The sequence below is a fragment of the Bubalus kerabau genome, chromosome 2, assembly GCF_029407905.1.
Source record: "Bubalus kerabau isolate K-KA32 ecotype Philippines breed swamp buffalo chromosome 2, PCC_UOA_SB_1v2, whole genome shotgun sequence".
NCBI classification, from domain to species: Eukaryota; Metazoa; Chordata; class Mammalia; order Artiodactyla; family Bovidae; genus Bubalus; species Bubalus kerabau.
This window is the reverse complement of record NC_073625.1, coordinates 15909885-15925659: the sequence shown is the minus strand read 5'-3', so window position 1 is coordinate 15925659 and position 15775 is coordinate 15909885.

Here is a 15775-nt window from a genome sequence, read left to right as displayed (position 1 = left end):
CTGTCAATCAATTATTTTCCCTCCAGTTGGCCCTTTGGAAGGAATATTGGGCCTCCAGATATTGGTAACCTCATGACTTTTTCCCTTAAAACCTGTTGTTTTATTTGGGTATCTCTTTCTTCAGAAGGGAGAAGGCAATGGCAATCCACTCCAGTATTCTTGCCTGGAAAATCCCATGGATGGAGGAGTCTGGTAGGCTGCAGTCCATGGGGTCATGAAAGGTCGGACATGACTGAGTGACTTCCCTTTCACTTTTCACTTTCATGCATTGGAGAAGGAAATGGCAACCCACTCCAGTGTTCTTGCCTGGAGAATCCCAGGGACAGGGGAGCCTGGTGGGCTGCCGTCTATGGGGTCTCACAGAGTCGGACACGACTGAAGGGACTTAGCAGTAGCAGCAGCAGTTCTTCAGAAGGCTGGAATTCCCTGCAAAGCATTGCAGGGAAAAGTAACATAATGCACTTAACACTGTATAGTGTCTGAGTCAGAGTTGAAAATAATTTGTTAGGTGTAACGCTGAAGAAGCTGAAGGTGAACGGTTCTATGAAGACCTACAAGACCTTTTAGAACTAACACCCAAAAAAGATGTCCTTTTCATTATAGGGGACTGGAATGCAAAACTAGGAAGTCAAGAAACACCTGGAGTAACAGGCAAATTTGGCCTTGGAATATGGAATGAAGCAGGGCAAAGTCTAATAGTTTTGCCAAGAAAATGCACTGGTCATAACAAACACCCTCTTCCAACAACACAGGAGAAGACTCTATACATGGACATCACCAGATGGTCAACACCGAAATCAGATTGATTATATTCTTTGTAGCCAAAGATGGAGAAGTTCTATACAGTCAACAAAAACAAGACCAGGAGCTGACTGTGGCTCAGACCATGAACTCCTTATTGCCAAATTCAGACTTAAACTGAAGAAAGTAGGGAAAACCACTAGACCATTCAGGTATGACCTAAATCAAATCCCTTATGATTATACAGTGGAAGTGAGAAATAGATTGAAGGGCCTAGATCTGATAGATAGAGTGCCTGATGAACTATGGAATGAGGTTTATGACATTGTACAGGAGACAGGGATCAAGACCATTCCCATGGAAAAGAAATGCAAAAAAGCAAAATGGTTGTCTGGGGAGGCCTTACAGATAGCTGTGAAAAGAAGAGAAGCAAAAAGCAAAGGAGAAAAGGAAAGATATAAGCATCTGAATGCAGAGTTCCAAAGAATAGCAAGAAGAGATAAGAAAGCCTTTTTTGGCGATCAATGCAAAGAAATAGAGGAAAACAACAGAATGGGAATGACTAGGGATCTCTTCAAGAAAATCAGAGATACCAAAGGAACATTTCATGCAAAGATGAGCTCGATAAAGGACAGAAATAGTATGGACCTAACAGAAGCAGAAGATATTAAGAAGAGATGGCAAGAATACACAGAAGAACTGTACAAAAAAGATCTTCATGACCCAGATAATCACAATGGTGTGATCACCCACCTAGAGCCAGACATCCTGGAATATGAAATCAAGTGGGCCTTAGAAAGCATCACTACGAACAAAGCTAGTGGAGGTGATGGAATTCCAGTTGAGCTATTCCAAATCCTGAAAGATGATGCTGTGAAAGTGCTGCACTCAATATGCCAGCAAATTTGGAAACTCAGCAGTGGCCACAGGACTGGAAAAGGTCAGTTTTCATTCCAATCCCAAAGAAAGGCAATGCCAAAGAATGCTCAAACTACTGCACAATTGCACTCATCTCACACGCTAGTAAAGTAATGCTCAAAATTCTCCAAGCCAGACTTCAGCTTGTGAACTGTGAACTTCCTGATGTTCAAGCTGGTTTTAGAAAAGGCAGAGGAACCAGAGATCAAATTACCAACATCCGCTGGATCATGGAAAAAGCAAGAGAGTTCCAGAAAAACATCTATTTCTGCTTTATTGACTATGCCAAAGCCTTTGACTGTGTGGATCACAATAACCTGTGGAAAATTCTGAAAGAGATGGGAATACCAGACCACCTGATCTGCCTCTTGAGAAATTTGTATGCAGGTCAGGAAACAACAGTTAGAACTGGCCATGGAACAACAGACTGGTTCCAAATAGGAAAAGGAGTACATCAAGGCTATATATTGTCACCCTGTTTATTTAACTTATATGCAGAGTACATCATGAGAAACGCTGGACTGGAAGAAACACAAGCTGGAATCAAGATTGCCGGGAGAAATCTCAGTAACCTCAGATATGCAGATGACACCACCCTTATGGCAGAAAGTGAAGAGGAACTCAAAAGCCTCTTGATGAAAGTGAAAGTGGAGAGTGAAAAAGTTGGCTTAAAGCTCAACATTCAGAAAACGAAGATCATGGCATCCGGTCCCACCACTTCATGGGAAATAGATGGGGAAACAGTGTGAGACTTTATTTTTCTGGGCTCCAAAATCACTGCAGATGGTGACTGCAGCCATGAAATTAAAAGACGCTTACTCCTTGGAAGGAAAGTTATGACCAACCTAGATAGCATATTCAAAAGCAGAGACATTACTTTGCCAACAAAGGTTCGTCTAGTCAAGGCTATGGTTTTTCCTGTGGTCATGTATGGATGTGAGAGTTGGACTGTGAAGAAGGCTGAGCACTGAAGAATTGATGCTTTTGAACTGTGGTGTTGGAGAAGATTCTTGAGAGTCCCTTGGACTGCAAAGAGATCCAACCAGTCCATTCTGAAGGAGATCAGCCCTGGGATTTCTTTGGAAGGAATGATGCTAAAGCTGAAACTCCAGTACTTTGGCCACCTGATGTGAAGAGTTGACTCATTGGAAAAGACTCTGATGCTGGGAGGGCTTGGGGGCAGGAGGAGAAGGGGACGACAGAGGATGAGATGGCTTGATGGCATCACTGACTCGATGGACGTGAGTCTGAGTGAACTCCGGGAGTTGGTGATGGACAGGGAGGCCTGGCATGCTGCGATTCATGGGGTAGAAAAGAGTCGGACATGACTGAGCGACTGATCTGATCTATAAGTGGTCAACAATTGTAGATGCTGGGTATAGCAGTGAATCAAACAAAAAAGTTTGCTTGCCCTCACAGACTGCACATTCTCCAAATGGAAGAAGGCAAACCATAAATCTGAATATAGTTGACCCTTGAAGAACACAGTGGTTAGGGGCACTGACCCACTGTGCAGTTGAAAATCCATGTATAACTTTTGAATCCCTGAAAACTTAACTCCTAATAGCCTGCTGTTAACCAGAAGCCTTACTTATAACATAAAGTTGATTAATCCTTATTTTGTATGTTATCTGTATGTCTACATATGTTTTATGCATTCATGAGATAACTAACTTGCTCATAATTCTCTTGATATTTCTAGGCTATGTGGTTCATCTGTGAGTTTTTTCAACTGTTGCAAACCTCCAAATTTTTTCCTAATGTATTTATGGCAAAACTCCACATTATCAGTGGAATCCTGTATTTCAAACCTGTGTTGTTGAAGGGTCAACTTTTTGTTTTGAATTGGTTAAGTGGTCTGGAGTGAAATAACTCAGGGGGATGGAGCAAGACAAGGGGTATTACACGAGTAATACATGAGGGAGGTCTCTCAGAGAAGATGGTATTTGGAAAAAAGCTCAAAGGGGGAAAAATGGGGAACCATGTTGGAAATGATGTTCCCACACATCTTGGACTCGGTTTTCAAGGATATTTGAATAGTAAACAGGCTTGGAAGCTCAGGAGAGCCTGTCCCTTTAAGTTGGGTAGATTCATTTCTTGATGCATATAATAAATATGGACTCTATCCCCCTCCCTGGAGAATTTCTAGGATAATAAAGTCTCCCTCCTTCCCCCAGAGAAGATTTGCTTCCATTCTAGGGTACTTAAATAACAGCTCTTTCTGGAGGAGAGACCGAACAGACTTCATAGCAGTCCCCGTGTAAGACTAGGCATCTCCTAAACTGAATGTTTCTCAACTGTGATAGAAACATGCATGAGCTACTTCCACCAGAGGCTGTTCCTGTCTTCCTGTGACTTGGATGGGCAGCGGAACCAATGCCGGCATCACACATGTGCTGCCTGCTGCTCCATGAGTAACAGACTGTCTAAACCCATTTGGGCTTGTCTCCTTATTGATCCTCTCTCTTGCAGTTTAGCTATTGCTTGACTACTTGGCACCATATGGGTATTTAAGGGAGAGGAAATTCCAGGCAGTGCAAAGATCTTGAGGTGTAAACATGCCCGGTTTACTTGATAAACGGCAAGAAGACCAATGTGACTGAGTAGAATGAGTCGGGAAAAAGTAAAAAGAGATGAGTCCAGAGAGGAATGCAAAGCCGGGGTGGGGGGGGCGGCAGATTATGTAGAAACTTGTAGGACATTTTAAAGACTTTGGTTTTCCAATCTCGGTAAGATAGAAATCTAGTGAAGGTATTTTGAGAGGAGGAATGTAAAAATATGACATATTACAAGAAGTTCAGGGACTTCCTTGGTGGTACAGTGATTAAGAATCTGCCTGCCAGTGCAGGGCACACAGGTTCGATTCCTGGTCTGGGAGGATTGCACGTGCCACGGGGCAACTAAGCCCATGCACCACGACTACTGAGCCCACGCTCTGTGACAAGAAGCCAGGGCAATGAGAAGCACATGTATCGCAGCTAGAGAGTAGCCCCTGCTCGGTACAACTAGAGAAGGCCCATGTGCAGCAATGAAGACTCAGCATAGTGAAAAAAAAATTAAAAAAAAAATTTTTTTTTAAGTTCATTTCAGCAATCAGAGCAAATCGTAGGAGGGCAAGGGCAGAGGCAAGGACACCAGTTAGGTAGTGAAGGCTACAACGATGTTGGCATTGACCAGGGTGACACCACTGGGCGTGGGCAGTGGTGGGCAGTGGGCAGAATTGGGGTATTTTTGAAGATGGAATTAACAGATTTGCTGATGGACTCGATATGGATTTTTTGTAAGGGAACGACAAGAGAAAATGATGATTTGGTCAACAATTTGAAGATTCGGGTTGCTAGTCATTAAAATAGGATAACTCTGATTGGGGCATGCTTGAGGAGAAGGGATATTAGCAGTTCATTTCCAATGGTTGAAGTCATCAGTTAGACATCCATATGCAGACATGACATCATAACAATATTATGTAGAGATAAAGTAACACTTTTTTTTTGTTGTTGTTGTTTGTTTGTTTTTGCTGCTTCGTGCAGAATGTGGGATCTTAGTTCTTCAACCAGGGATTGAACTCGCAGCCCCTGCATTGGAAGCCTGATATCCTAACTACTGGACAGCCAGGAAAGTCCCAAAGTAACATGTTCTTTTATTGACAGCTTTTGAGGGGCAAAACTGACATAAAATAAGCCATACCTTTTTGTGTATAACTTAGTAAGTTTTGACATATGTATACCTTCATAAAACCATCGTCACAATCGATATAATGCACGTTTCCATCAACCCTTAAAGTTTCTTCATTGCCTTTTGTATTTGTTTCATCCGCCTTACTTTTATTTCCATGTGATCCCTGATTTGCTTTCTGTCATTATAGATACATAAATGGAATGATGCAGTGTGTTCTCTTTTTTGGTCTGACTTCTTTTACTCAGCATAATTATTTGGAGATTTATCCATGCTGTCTCATGTATCAGTATTTCATTCCTTTTTATTGTGGAAAAGTATTCTATTGCATGCATGTAACAGGGTTTATCAATTCACCTTTTGATGGTTATTTGGGTTGTTTGCAGTCTGGGAGTGTTACAAATAGAGCTGCTATGAAGATTTATATACAAGTCTTATGTTTATTTTCTAATTGAATTTTTTTACTGTATATCCTAGATATAAGATCTTTGTCAGATATGAATATTTTCATCCAATGACTTGCCTTTCCATCCCCTTAACAGGGCCTATCATGGCATTAAAGTTTTTAAATTTTGGAGAACGTCCAACATCAATTTTTTTTTTTCTCATATGTATCGTGCTTTTGGTGTCTTTTCTAAAAATTCTTTTCCTGTCCTAGGTCCCAAAGATTTCCTTCTATGTTTTCTTCTAAAGGTTTTGCAGTTTTATGTTATACATTCAAATCCATGATCCATTTTGAGTTAGTTTTTGTGTGTGGTGTGAGGTGTAGATTGAGGTTCGCTTTTTTGTCTGTGGTTGTCAGTTGTTCGAGAACCATTTGTTGAAAGGTCTATTCATTCTTCATTAAATTACTTCTGAAGCATTTGTCAAAAATCAGTTGGGCATATTTGTGCTGTTCTTGATTATAGTAACCATGTACAAAGTCTTAGCATTGGGTGGAGTAATTCATTCTACTATATTCTTCTTTAAAAAATTAGTGTTAGCTTTTCTAGTTCCTTTGTCTCCATAGAAACTATAAAATAGCTTGTCTATAGCTATTAAAATCTTGCTAGAACTTTGATGCTTTATTACCAGTTTTAAGCAATTTGATTATAATATGCTTTTGCATAGTTTTGTACATGTTTATTCTTGAGTTTCATCCAACTTCTTAAAACTGTGTGTTTATAATTTTCATCAGAAGTGGAAAAATTTTAACTGTTATTTCTTCAAATATTTTCTTTCTCCCTTTTCATTATTTCTAGTTATCCACATATTAAGCCACTTGAAGTGCTCACAGATTTTTTTTTTCACCTTTTTAAAAATTATTTTTTCTCTTGGTGTCTCATTTTGGTTATTTTCTGTTATCATATCTTCAAACTCACTATCTTTTACCTGTAGTATCTAACCTACTATTAATCCCATCCAGTGTGCCTTTCATCTCACACTTTGCATTGATTAGTCTTCATCTCACAGGTTCTATTTAAGTGGTTGTGGTATCTTCCATGTCTTTAATTAACATTTGAACATATGGATCACTGTTACGATGGCTCTTTTAAAATCCTTGCCTGCTAATTCTAACATCTGTGTCCATTCTGGGTTGGTTTTGATTGATTAATTTTTCTCCTCATTCTGGATCATATGTTGCTGTTTTTTGCAAAACTGTGAATTTTACTTTTTTGGGTGCTGGCTATATTTTTTTTTGAGCTTTGCCATGGGATGCTGTTAAATTACTTGGAAATAGTTTGATTCTTTCATTCTCCTAAGATTTGTTAGGTGAGATCTGAGTAGTTCCTGGTTCAGGGATGACTATTCCCTACTATCTAGGTAAGATCCTTCTGCGTATTCTACTCCATGCCCTGTCAGTCATGGCATTGAACCTACTGGAATCATCTAGAAGAAAAACTAATGCGATATTTTTCAGTCTGGGTGGTGGAAATGGGCACTGTTTCTGGATCCAGTTTGAGCCCCAGCATTATTTTCTTGAATCTTTCTCGATTGTTCTTCTTTGTTCCTAAGTAGTTTACTCGTACACACGCGCTGGTCAGGATTCACCTCTGCAGATCTCTGACATTCTCTCCGTGTAGGTCTTCTATCCTAGCTGCTTTGACATCTTAGGACTCTCAATTCTGGCTCCTCAACTCAAGGGCTATGCCAAGCTTTGCCTGGGTTCCCCCTCCCTGCATCATAGCCTGGAAATGTCTTTAAGGCAATAAACTTGAGCATTTCTAAGACTCATAGCATTGGTTTTTCTTCTAGATGATTCCAGTAGGTTCAAAGTGGGTGGAATGAAATTGACTCCAAGATAAGGATTGTTTTATTATTGTTTGAAAGGCAGGCTTCTAAGGAGGCTTTCATATATATAAAAGTAGTCTTTTTTCTTCTTCAAATAAAAATTGTATTTGAAAATATGTTAATCAGAAAAGTTATTTAGAGATCAAGAAGCCCTTAGAAACTGTCTAATTCTATCTCCTCACTTTATTGAGAGTGCTGAGGTCTGGAGCAGGTGAAGGTCTTGCCTAGGATCATGCCCACTGGGTAGTGTCAGAGCTGGAATTTGAACATGAGGCTCCTAAGTCAATCTAGTGTTATTTCCACTTTACCAGTCACCTCGCTAATGAGAAAACTATGTCTGTTAGCATGCTTAGATTGTTATTATTGTAACTGCATGTCAAATAACTTTATATATATATTTTTAACATTTTGAATTTTCAAAATACTTTCACATCTGCTATTGAATTTGATTCACACAATAGCCTGTGAAATATTTATAAAGTAATTTCATTTGAAAAATAAAAGAGAGACAACCCCACCAATTAGGGCAGGTCTCAGCGTTTAAAAAGGATGTGTCCAATCAGATTAATGGAGAAAACGTTGTTCATCTTTGTCTTGTAGTGTCTTCTAGACCAGAGATGGGGAAAAATAGCTTTGTGGATGACATCTTCAAACATTTTAGACTTGAAAAAGACATGAAAAAGTCACATTTTTTAGTGTTGACTATATCAAGGGTGACAAATTTACACATAGCCCAACTTTGATGTGCAGAGAAAACGTACTTTCTTTATGTTGCTATTCAGGCCTTATCTCGATACCACACTGGCTGTTTAGGTGGACACAATTTCGGTTTGGTTCAATCCTATATAATACTTGGTCCATACTAATCATTTAAATCTTCCCCCAAGGTAAATGCCAGTTCTATCTAGAAAATAATATTTTGGCTCTCAGCTATCTGTACCTGTCACAGTGAGAGAGTAGCTAAGAATATGAGTATGAAGACTGAAGCAAAAACTTAGACAAACTTGGGATAGAAGAGAAGGCATGAGTCTTTGAAGAAGCATCTTCTGTCTTTAGCAAATTGTGGAGTCATGTTCCTTGTTTGCTGGTTGTTTTTGGCTCTGCTGGGATTCATGATTTATGATTGAAGCCTGTAACTAGTGTAAATCACAGTCTACCTGGTCACTCTTTTTAAAAATAATTTTATTTTATTATTATTTTAAAAATATTTATTCATTTGATTGCCCTGGGTCTTAGTTATGGCACATGGGTCTTCCATCTTCATTGCAGCAAGTGAACTCTTAATTGTGGCATGCGGGATCTAGTTCCTTGACCAGGGGTCAAACCCAGGTCTCCTGCCTTGGGAGTGAGGAGTCTTTACCACTGGACCTGGTTGTTCACTCTTGGCTTGATTAGTTCAGGGCATGTGGGGAAGGAGACTTTTGGCTGTCCAGGCATCACCTTGGCATTTACCCTGATATTACAGGTCCCTTGAGGTCTGGTTATTATTCAGTTCTGCCTGTAGTAGATTGCAATGATAATTCCAGTTCCTCAGTGCTTCTGTTGTCCATGTATTTTGCAATCCACTTTTTGGTTGCTCTCACTAAGGAAGTGGAGTCTACTTCCCATGCTTCCCCATCTCTGCCATAAATCAGATCTATTTGTGTGACTTGCATTTGATGCTTCTTGGACCAGCAGGTTCTTTTCTTCATTTCAAAATGAGGCAAAATGATGGTGTGACAGTTCTGAGCCTTGACAGTCAAGAGGCTTGCACGTTTCATCTTGCTCTCAGGTGCCTCCACCATCCATGAGATGATGGAAAAGCTACCCTGCTGGAAGATGAGACATACTTGCAACAGAGCAGAAGCGACTAGTAATCCCAGTCCAGCTCAGTGTAGATCAGCCAGAAGTCAGGCTACCTCAGAAATCTGAACTAATGCAGCCCAAACCCACTGATTGCCACAGTCATGAACAATAACTACTTACTGTATTGTGCCATTGAGGTTTATTGTTGCTGTTGTTTACAGCAAACGCTAACTGGTAAACCACTTCACCCTTAAATATGGCCACCGTCTGGAAATCTTGCCAACCTTCTTTGCCTACAGTCAATGTCCTTCAACTAGACCCCAGCTGGAAAAAAACCTTGTAGATGAAATAAGTTGGATTTAATTTCTCATTATAGTGAGAAAGCCACAGAGTGCCTCAGTAAAAGTATGCTTGAAAGAACCTATTAGAGAATTTGGGCTTTTGTTGGGCAATTTGGAGGAGGGTCTAAGAAAGCAGAGTCTTCTTGATTGGGTGTTGTCAGAAAGCAAAGGCAGTTCTACAATTGGGTGTTTCAGGAAATCTTATCTATAGGGATTAGTTTATAAGTGAGAATTAATTGTAATTGTAAAGAAGTAGCAGCCTCTCACTTAAGGAGGGGAGATGATGGGTGTTTTGTGTTGCACAGTGACCTTTGTTCTGTGTTGCTTTATCGAGGTCTCAGAGCCATTCACCTCACATAATGTTCTGGGAGATCATCAGCATCAAAAGGAGAAAAAACTGGCTTGATGGTGAGCATCAGACCAGCTTGTAGTAATACTGAGATCTGATAGTGAATGCTAGATCAGTTCTAGAAACATCAGCAGCTGTGTTTTGGCTTTCTTATTACCTTCGAAAGCATTCCAGAGGATCCACAGGGATTTCTGAATTTCATTGATGCCATACATGGGCTGAAGGTGACTCTGCAGAGTTAGCTTTGGGTCCTTTCTCTTTTCTCAGCTCTATTGTGCACAGTGTCTTGTGTCTTGATGAATACACTCCCAGGGTGTTGTGTGGGTACGTGGAGACTTTGAGGTGAGGATAAACAAGAAACTTCAACCTGTTAGGATAGGAGGAAACACCTTTCCTCCTCTATGCTGGCATGCTCCTCCCTTATTTACTGTCTTCTTCCTGTTCCAGGTCACAGGAAGGAAAGTGAAGACACTTCTCTCTACCTGCGTCTTGATCCTCTTCAACTCTCGGGCTGAGAAGTGTGCTTATTTAATTTTCACTTTAGAGAAGCAGACTAGGGCAGTGTTAGGAGCTCCTGAGAATTTCTAGCTCTGCCACATAGTAACCAGATCTTGGACAGAAAAAGAAATCTCATGGTGACTGTTGGGACACATGCCTCTTGTCAACCACTTCCTAAGGCGAGCAAGGGGGAAGGTGAAAACGGGGAATTAGCTCTGGTTTTGTGAATATGGTTGTGGGTAAAGAATCAAAAGCATCTGTTTCTCTAAGCTGTTGCTGCTTTTTCAGTAGATTAAAAAAATTTTTTAAAAATATTGTGGTAAAAGTCAAAATATAAAGCACACTATTTTAACAGTATTAAACTGTAAAGTTCATTGGCACTAAGTACATTCACATTGTTGCACAATGCTCATCTCCCAAAGTTTTCACCTTCCTGCACTGAAACCCTGACCCCATTAAACACTGATTCCCCATTTGCCCTCCCCACCCCCCAGCCCCTGGCATCCACCGATGTACTTTCTGACTCTATGAATTTGACTATTCTAGGTGCCTCATACAGGTGGAATCAAACAGTAGTTGTCTGCACCTAATGTATATTGGCCCTGGAGAAGGAAATGGCAACCCACTCCAGTATCCTTGCCTGGGAAATTCCATGGACAGAGGAGTCTGGGGGGGCTACAGTCAACACGTTTGCAAAGAGTTGGACGTGATTGACTGACTGAGCGCAATGTACATTGTAATGCAATTTTAAGGGTAACTTAATGTATGTCCTACAATCAGGTTGGACCTTCTTTTTTTCCCCCCTGTGCTATACTGTAGACCCTCTCCAGTCATCTACTTCGCACACGGGAGTGTACATATGTCAAATCCCATCCTCCCAATCTATCCCACCACCCTTGGCATCCATATGTTTGTTCTTATGCCTGTGCCTCTATTTTTGCTTTGTAAACAGGTTCATCTGTGCCATTTTTCTAGATTCCACATGTATGTATTAATATATGATATTTGTTTTTCTTTTTCTGCCTTACTTCACTCTGTATGTCCCTTTAAAATCAATCACATCTCTACTGGTAGGACTAAAGGATTAATTTCCTCCTTAAACGTCTTCTTTATGATCTATAGAAAAGATATATTTCTCCTCTTACCATGTCTTTAACTCTCTTTAGGTCAAGTGCACCTAGAATGAGGGCAGTATGTTGTAGCCATTAGAATATAGAGTAGAAGCTCTGGGGTCAAGCTGGCTGGCTCCATTCATAAGTTCACCAAGAAAGTGAGCAAGGGAAATTTACTAATCTTTTCTCACCTTAGTTTCCTATCTATGATGTAAATGTGATATGAATATCTGCCTCACACCTCATTCATTCATTGTCATGATCACATGAGTGACTCACCAGTAGCATTTAGAACAAGGTCTCATGTCTAGTTAATAAAAGTAACATAGCTTCTCAGAGCAGTATTTGCCATATAATTATACAGTATGGATATTTACTATGGTTATTATTAATATTTTTATTTGTAAATGACTGGTTCTATTAAGCCAAGGAAATATTTCCTTTTCCCTTCCTGATCTGTAATATAAATGTTCCTTGCCTAAGAGCTCTCGTCCTAGAATACAGAATAGAAAGTTAGGTAGGTCCCTTTTTCCACTTTCTAGAGCTTTGTTCTCTGTAGTGAATGGCTCTTATAGTGTATTTGAATGTCATTGATGCTTAATGATCATTTGTTGAATGAATGAACAGCCAGTCTTTCCCATAGCTCTTGATTTCTCATCCTTTTATTCAAGAGCTTAGGGTTCTTTTGATTGTAAAATATTGCTTGAAACTGCACTTTCAACACTTAGAATGTCACTGTGGACTGATTTCCAAACTCATGAAAAGCAGTGACAGGAAGGTGGGTAGTAATAAGTTTATTATACAAGCTCTGTCCTTTGCAGAACATATGAGAAATGTCAAGTGGACTTGAATTCCTTTAAACTGTAAAGTTTATTTGTTCATCATGTCCATTTCTTCCTCTTTTCTCTCTGCCTGGAAATAAGTGTATCTTCATATTTAGATACAAGCAAGGAGATTCACTGATGGATACTGTTTTTATATTGGAGTGAGAATTGATCTGATTCCTCATCATTTCATGAAAAGTCAGTGTTGGAAAGTACCACTGGAAGTGTGAGGACCATCCAGGATGGGAAGGCTGCTCTAAGGAGCTGTGTGCTTCCCAGACTGCTGGTCTGTGGGGAGGAGGAAGAGGGAATGGCAGCCTGCTTTTCCTGGGTGCTGGAACCATGAAACATAGAAGGTCTGAAGCAACCCAGAGCAGTGGTCCCTACAACATAGGCTCATGTTCATTGCTATGCAGGAAGAATTCATGACTAGTCTATCTATTGTTGCTGTTTCATCACTCAGTTGTGCCCGGCTCTTTGCAACCCCATGAACCCACAAGGCTCCTCTGTCCATGGCATTTCCCAGGCAAGAATATTGGAATGGGTTGCCATTTCCTTCTCTAGGGGAACTTCCTGATTTAGGGATCAAATACATGTCTCTTGACTTGGAAGGTGGATTCTATACCACTGAGGCCATAGCTGATTTTTAATTCATTCAAAAATTACAAAGACATAAATACAGAGATATTGGTGGTACTTACTCAAAAAAGTTGATACATTCTGGGATTTTGTAAGAATCACTAACTATAATGGAAATAAAAACAAAAATAAATACTTGGGGCCTAATTAAACTGAAAAACTTTTGCACAATGAAAGAAGCTATAAGCTAGGTGAAAAGGCAGCCTTCAGAATGGGAGAAAATAATGGCTGATGAAACAATCGACAAAGAATTAATCTCCAAAATAGACAAGCAGCTCAATACCACAAAAATAAATGACCCAACCATAAAGTGGGCCAAAGAACTAAACAGACATTTCACCAAAGAAGACGTACAGATGGCTAACAAACACATGAAAAGATGCTCAACATCACTCGTTATCAGAGAAATGCAAATCTGAATGAGGGACCATCTGACACTGATCAGCTGAGGGCTCCCATCAAACAATACATTTGCAAACAATACAGCATTTACAAACAATAAATGCCGGAGATGGTGTGGAGAAAAGGGAACCCTCTTACACTGTTGGTGGGAATGCAAACTAGTACAGCCACTATGGAGAACAGTGTGGAGATTCCTTAAAAAACTGGAAATAGAACTGCCTTATGACCCAGCAATCCCACTGCTGGGCATACACACCAAGGAAACCAGAATTGAAAGAGACACGTGTACCCCAATGTTCATTGCAGCACTGTTTACAATAGCCAGGACATGGAAGCAACCTAGATGTCCATTGGCTGATGAATGGAAAAGGAAGTTGTGGTACGTATACAAAATGGAATATTACTCAGCTATTAAAAAATGCATTTGAGTCCGTTCTAATGAGGTGAATGAAACTGGAGCTTATTCTACATCATGAAGTAAGTCAGGAAGAGAAACACCAATACAGTATACTAATGCATACATCAGAGAAGGTAATGGCACCCCACTCCAGTACTCTTGCTTGGAAAATCCCATGGACGGAGGAGCCTGTTAGGCTGCAATCCATGGGGTCGCTAAGAGTCAGACACGACTGAGTGACTTCACTTTCACTTTTCACTTGCATGCATTGGAGAAGGAAATGGCAACCCACTCCAGTGTTCTTGCCTGGAGAATCCCAGGGACGGGAGAGCCTGGTGGGCTGCTGTCTATGGGGTCGCACAGAGTCGGACACGACTGAAGTGACTTAGCATAGCATAGCATAGCATAACGCATACATATGGAATTTAGAAAGACAGTAACGACAACCCTATATGCAAGAGAGCGAAAGAGACACAGATGAAAAGAATAGACTTTTGCACTATGTGGAAGAAAGCAAGGGTGGGATGATTTGAGAGAATAGCATTGAAGCGTGAGTATTACCATATGTAAAATAGATGACCAGTGCAAGTTCAATGCATGAAGCAGGGCACTCAAAGCTGGTGCTCTGGGACAACCCAGAGGGATGGAGTGGGGAGGGAGGTGGGAGAGGGGTTCAGGATCATGGGGACACATGTGCACCCATGGCTGATTCATGTCGATGTATGGCAAAAAACACCACAATATTGTAAAGTTATTAGCCTCCAGTTAAAATAAATTAATTAATTAAAAAAAAAAAGAATCACTTACTCTTAGGGTAGGCAAGAACTTTTAAGGTCACCCATCTTGTTCCATGTTATCTATTCCAGAGTCTGACTGGGTAGCTGTTGCTGTCTCTCCAAATCCTCAGAACTCAAAGGTTTAAAACGGTAAGTACAATTAACCCTTGAATGACATGGAGGTTATGGCATCTGATCATTCGTGCAGTTGAAAATTTATGTATAACTTTTGACTTCCCCCTAAACTTACTACTAATAGTCTACTGTTGACCAAAAGCCTTATTCATAACATAAACAGTCAATTAACACAGTTTGTATGTTATATGAATATCTATATGGTCATATCGACATACCAAATTTTTTCTTAATTTATCTTCATATTTCTAAGCTGTGCAGTTTATCTGCAAGTTTTTTCAAATTATTATAAATCTCAAAAAAATCCAATGTATTTATTGAAAAAATTCCTTGCATAAGTGGATCCATGCAGTTCAAACTCATATTGTTCGAGGTCAATTGCATTTATAATTTGTGCCTTCTCTGACTCAATTCATTCAAGACTCTTTTCTTGATTGCTTGTGGGATAGGATTCAGGGTGAAATGTTGTGGATATGTATGGCAGAGGGTGGGTGGTGGGCTTGGGGATGGTTTCCCAGCCTTAATACTACCTAGCTGATTTTAGTCTTTAATAAAATTGGCTTTTAGAGATTCTGGATCTTGGCAAAGAACAACAACAACAACAACAAAAAACTACCACCAAGCTTCTTTGCCTCCTGTCCTTTCCCAGCTTTTATAAGGTCAAAGGAAAATGACTGAAATTCATGCCCTGAGATGAAGAGGGATGCTACAGTTATTAAATTCAACTCTCTAACCAGCAGGAGGCTCCTCTGGCATGAAGAACACCTTTATAACTTGTTGTTGAGAGTCTCAAAACCGCAGGGCTCCAAATCCTACCCCCTCTCAGGGGCCATGTGGCCTGCATGTGAACTTCTTCAGAGAATGAAGACCTTAAAATCCTCATTGTTAGCAGATATCCTCCTGTATTACACT